The sequence below is a fragment of the Octopus bimaculoides genome, chromosome 17 (genome assembly GCF_001194135.2).
Source record: "Octopus bimaculoides isolate UCB-OBI-ISO-001 chromosome 17, ASM119413v2, whole genome shotgun sequence".
NCBI classification, from domain to species: domain Eukaryota; kingdom Metazoa; phylum Mollusca; class Cephalopoda; order Octopoda; family Octopodidae; genus Octopus; species Octopus bimaculoides.
The window spans coordinates 49,249,631-49,255,747 of record NC_068997.1 but is presented as its reverse complement, the minus strand read 5'-3'; the positions used below and the strand labels follow the sequence as shown (position 1 = coordinate 49,255,747).

At 38.8% G+C, this 6,117-nt stretch overlaps 1 protein-coding gene across 2 annotated transcripts in view; it reads left to right on the top strand.

The window, feature by feature from the left end:
• Window positions 1-6,117, top strand: part of LOC106881492 (uncharacterized) — a 79,989-nt gene that overhangs the window by 4,976 nt on the left and 68,896 nt on the right. Inside the window, exon 1 of one of the 2 annotated variants that reach the window (XM_052974023.1) lies at window positions 962-1,207. The exons of the other annotated variant lie outside the window; for it this stretch is intronic. The gene's annotated coding sequence lies outside the window, so the exon portion shown is untranslated. Of the gene's footprint in view, window positions 1-961; window positions 1,208-6,117 lie in introns of those variants that run through there. 2 annotated transcript variants of the gene reach the window in all.

Below are 6,117 nucleotides of genomic sequence, written 5' to 3'. Positions count from 1 at the left end.
ATGTGTGTGTGTATGTATGTATGTATATATATATGCACTTCTTATACTTTGGCTTATCTATCGCTGTGTCTATGTTGGATGTTCTGATTTGTATCTGCCTGTGCGTGTGTCAAGTGTGAATGTGTGCGTGCACGTGTGTGTATGTGTATGAGCGCGTGAGTGTGTACTTATGTGTGTGTGTGTGTGCTTGTGTGTGAGTGTGTTTGTAACGCATAATGTAACGTATACATATATAACTCAGTTGTTGATAGTAGGTGTACATATGTATGTGGGCGTATTTTGGTATTGGATGTTGGATCTGTTCCTGTCAAGGGTTCCAGGCGACCCCTACCTCACTGCAGGAAACACAGACGAGGGCAGCGGCATCAAACCCCCTCATTGACCAAATGCCACATGTCAGAGGAGGTTTCAAATAATGCTGTAGCACAGTCAACGGTGGTGCTCCAATATGACCGCAGCTTTGAAGCTAAAATATTTTTAAAGGTTATATATATATATGTGTTGTGTGTGTGTGTATGTTTGTGTGTGTGTAGACTCACACACATACATACATGCATGTATGTATGAATATATGAATATATGTATATATGAATTTGTGTATGTGTACATGTGAGCATGTCCGTGTGTGTGTTTGCATGTGTAGGAATGTATTTTTAGCTGTACATTCAAGTGTGTATACATACATACACACATGCATATACACATGCATATATATATATATATACATATATGTATGTATTCATGTATATATGTCTGTATACACGCATACGTATACATGTGTGCTAGTTTGCACATGTGCATGATTGTGTGTGTGTATGTGTGTGTGTGTGTGTGTGTGCGTGTGTGCGTTTGCATGAGTAATGCTTGTATGTCAGTGGAGTGGAATTGCACGTGATATAAATTATCCCGATATCAGCTGCTCCGATTGGGTGCTTGGCATGTGGCCAGTCACACCAATGGTCGATAGTCAGCAGAAACACCGAAGAATCGCTATACGGAACAAAGAAACATTGCTTTGCAGAAATGTTAGATTGAAGCCTTAAACGCGCATCGTTTTCGTTCTAAGCGCCCGTAACCCGTTGCCGGCAGCTGTGTAAGGATGTGGTTTGTCCGTGGGAGATGGTGAGGTGTGCTATAAATCAGCTGAAGTGATCGAAGAGAGATCTATGGTTGGTGTATTAACATCACCACTTCCACCATCACAGATGTATATATCTATATATTCTTTTATTCTTTTATTCCTTTGCTTGTACATTATTTACATTATTTACACTATTTACAATTGACGGTTATTTGTCCTTATCTTGATGGTTGTTAACACAACGTTTCGGCTGATATACCCTCCAGCCTTCATCAGGTGTCTTGGGGAAATTTTGAACCTGGGTTCTCATTCCTAAAGTATTTTTCGATGTTGTTATTATCATTATTATTATTATTATTATTATTATTATTATTATTATTATTATTATTATTATTATTATTATTATTATTAATACACCTGCTTGCTGTTTATACACCTGTCTTCGTCTTTTGTTTTTCTGTAAATTTCAACTATATATATATATATATACAGCCGACGGGCTTCTTTCAGTTTCCGTCTACTCAACTCCACTCATTTGTCCAAGGTGTCAGGCAATTGGACTGAACCCGGAACTATGTGGTTGGGAAGCAAACTTCTTACCACACAGCCGGCAGCGCCTTTCACCGTTTCCGAGTCATCAAAATGAAGTACCAGTCGAGTACCAATACAAACTTACCCCAAGCCGGGTGCCAGTGTCCGAGTCAATTATTATTCAGGCATTATATGTAAGTACGACATGGCTGGATTGCTTTCTACCTACATGTTTCTGGGTTCAATCCCACTGCGTGACACCTTCGGTAAGTGTTTTCTACTATAGCTTCGGGTCGACCAAAGCCTTGCGTATGCGTGCGTGAGGGTGTGCATGCGCGCTTATTTGAATATGTAGCGCCTTCCCCCTCACTGCTCGACAACTGGTCTTTGTTTGTCTACTTAGCGGCTCGGCAATAGTACACCGATAGAATAAGAACCACTCTTAAGAAAATAGATATGTACAAGAGTCGATGTGTTAGACTGAGGAGCCTCCAAGTTGTGTGTGTGTGTGTGTGTGTGTGTGTGTGTGTGAAGGAAGTGGTGATTTTGATTGGCCAACTGGTCCCCCAGAAATTTGTGTTTTCTTATCAATATTCTTTTGTGTAAGACGGCGAATTATCAGAATTGGTAACTTGCCGGAAAAAAAAATGGTTAATGGTATTTCTTCTTCCTTTACGTTTTAAGTTCAAATTCCGCCGAGGTCAGCTTTGCTTTTCATCTTTTCGGGGTCAATGAAATAAGCACCAGTCGAGTATTGGATTCCATGTTATCTACTTCATACCGCCCCCGAAATTGCTGGCCTGGAGCCAAAATTCGAAACCATTATTTTTTTATGTAAGGCGTGGAGCTGGCAGAATCGTCCGCGCAGTGGGCAGCACCGGTCTTTACGTACTGAGTTCAAATTCCGCCAAGGTCGACTTTGCCTTTCATCCTTCCAAAAACAATAAAAGACTGCCCAGATACTGACCTACCCTCCTCACAAACTCAGAATTATACAGCTGCTATGAACAGTCCATATAAATTCAAGTAAATATAAGTAATCGTGTAGGTGAAACTATTGAAGAGTACCACCATTGTATCATCTGTTGATCGGGGTTCAATTCCAGGGAAATGTAAACAAAGCAGATACGATAGTATAGGGAAAGGAAAGTTATTGATAACAAAATTAATGATAATGATCCTCATGATGACGGCGGTGGTGATGGTGTTGGCTGTGGTGTTGATGATGATCGTGATGGTGATTGGTGGTGGGGGCGTTAGGTAGTTAGGTGGTGATGATGATGATGATGATGAAACTGATAGTAAAGGCATTGATGGTAATGAAGAATATAAGGACGATTTAGGAAGATAAGATGGTGGAGGCAGAAGATACTGATGAATAAAAAGAAAAAGAAGGAGAATGAGAAGAAGGAAGAGGAGGAGGGGAATCAGCAGTATTGTAACCGCTGTCGTCACCACTACGACTACGACTATTCTATTTTTGTTTATAAACAACATTGTCACGTGCCATCGAGAGAGGGCTTTAACGAGTCGATATACCTTGCCTGCTAGAAGTAGCAATCAAATATTGCTAATAATAATAATAATAAGAAGAAGAAGAAGAAGAAACGAAGGATGTTGTGCATAACGTTATTCGCTTGAAGATACGACGAGATGGTTACGACTGGAGTGCCTTAATCGACCCCGAAAGGATGAAAGGCAAGTTCGACCTCGGCGTAATTTGAACTTAGAACGGCAGAGGAAATACCTATTTCGTTATTGCCCACAATGGGGCTAAACATAGAGAGAACAAACAAGAACAGACGAACGGATTAAGTCGATTACATCGACCCCAGTGCGTAACTGGTACTTAATTTATTGACCCCGAAAGGATGAAAGGCAAAGTCGACCTCGGCGGCATTTGAACTCAGAACGTAACGGCAGACGAAATACCGCTAAGAATATGCATTTATTAATGCATATTAATGTGTACTTATATATACGCATGTATATACATGCATATATGTATGTTTGAGTGTCCGTACATACGTATGTACGCATCTATTCAAATATGCATGTATATATGTATATATATGCAATTATGTATGTATGTATGTATGTATTATGTGTGTATGTATGTATATGTGTATGTATGCGTGTGTGTGTATGTATGTGTATGTGTATGTATGTGTATGTGTATGTATGTGTATGTATGAGTGTGTGTGTGCACTGCAGCCGTTAACAATAGCAAAGCCAACATGACTGATGCTGACATATGTACAACCACGTGATCATCTGTTTACAATGTTTATCCAATGGGACTTCGTGTGTTGTCTGTAACTTTCTGCTTTCCTACTTACCAGCCACCCGTACTACTTACATCCCATCTATTGTAAAGTCTTCTAACAACTCCCCCTCCCCCACCCCAAAGTACACACATGCCTACCTACCTACCTACCTACCTACATACATACATACATACATACATACATCCACACATACATACCGGTCTATCTCCCAAGTTAAGTACCCGACTTCCTACAAATCTATCTACCTGCCAACCTAACTACCGAATTACCTATCGACCAATCTACAAACCAATCTACCCGACTATTTATCCGTCTGTTAGACTGTCTGCTTCTCTGGTTGCCTCTCTGTCTGTCTGTCTGTCTATCTGTCTGTCTGTCTGTCTCTCTCTCTCTCTCTCTCTCTCTCTCTCTCTCTCTCTCTCTCCCTCTCTCTCTATCTATCTATCTATTTATATATGGATGTGTCTCTCGATCTGTCTGTATATCTAAACATTCATCTATCCATCTATTTATCTCTCAGTATGTCCATCTTACTGTCTGTTTATCTATCTATCCATCTATCCATCTATCTTATCTTATCTTATCTCTTTACTTCTCTCATCTGAATCACACTTATAATCTTTTTCGAACAGTTTAACTCATCAATAATTCTCTCTCTCTCTCTCTCACTCCCTCACTCTCTCCGTCTTTCTCTCTACTTCTGTTTTGTTCTTTCTCTTCCTCTATCATACATACATACACATACACCCATCCTTTCTTAAACACAAACACATATAATGTTACACTTTTCCAAATACGCGCATACACTTACAATGACTCACCCTCTCAGACACACACGCACCTCACACATACACACACATAATCTCCCTCTCATCTTATTCTTATATTCTTCTTTTCTTGCCAATTATTCACATATTCAATCATTCCTTCCTTAGTATCCATTCTAATTAAATATTCCACCTTCGCCCTCACTTTTCATTTCTTTTTCGTTTTCTCTTTTCCTATTTATTCTTTTTACGTTGCCCTATCGTCTGCTCCCTTTCATTTTCTTTCTCGCTTCTCATTTTTTTTAAAAATTACACTTTAACATTTTGCTTTATCCTTTACTATTATCTTCTTTCACTTGCTTCAACCCCAGTACAAATATTTTAAGTTTGGTAATTATTCTATCGGACTTCTTTTTTTTATTTTGCCGATTTGCAAAGTTACGAGTACGTAAACAAACTAAAACCCAGCCAAACACAAAGACTTATACTTGTACAAATTCATATATATATACATATACACATAGATTTTTTTTCGCTCAGAATTGCTGAAGCATGGAATAAACTACCCGCATCTGTTGTTAGCTGTCTCGACACTGCATCCTTCAAAACTCCCATGCTTCCTGCATTTCGCCAACTGCACACCTGATGACCTCCGCCCTTTTCTTTTTCTTTTTTTTTAAAGACTCATTCGCTATTCTGTGATGGTCTAGGGAACAGTTTGGAGCAATGGTCGATCAGAGCTAGTGGAGTGTGAGGGAAACAAACTCAAATAAATATGTGTCATATATTCCAGTAATGACTCCTTCCAATCTTTTCCAGTGGTGGAATGATTAAAGAAGACACTTTATTTATGGAAGATGGGGCTCCTTGTCACACGACTAGAAAGACCCAAGAATGTTTGGAAGAGAACGGCATTAAAAAGCTTCCATGGTCAAGCTAGCTACCAGATATGAATCCCATTGAATAACTCTGTGGCATAATGGACAGAAACTTCGTAAAAAAAATAAAAAAACGAAAAAGCATCCTGAAAGACAGATCTTTTGAGATTACTTCACCCCAAGAAAATATTCGCCATCTGATTCGCGTGTCTAATAGAGTTCTTGCATTGAAAAATGCAAAAAGCATATATACTAAAAAAATAAAAATAAATAAATATTTTCAAAGTATAATTTCAGATTGAAATATTTTATTTGAACTATTATAAGGGTATCTATTTACTTCTGTCATGTGTGTGTGTGTGTGTGTGTGTGTGTGTGTGTAATATTTTTCTCGCTGGATTGCGTGTTCGTTTCTCTTTTTTGCCATCTGTGATTTTATTTTTGACTTTCTATATAATGAAGATTTTCACCCGTCTAGCTGCTTCTCTCTCTACAAAGCGGAAAGTTACATTGTGGAAGAGTCATTTTAACGAGTTGTATCTATCTATCACCCGATAAGATACATCTGCTGA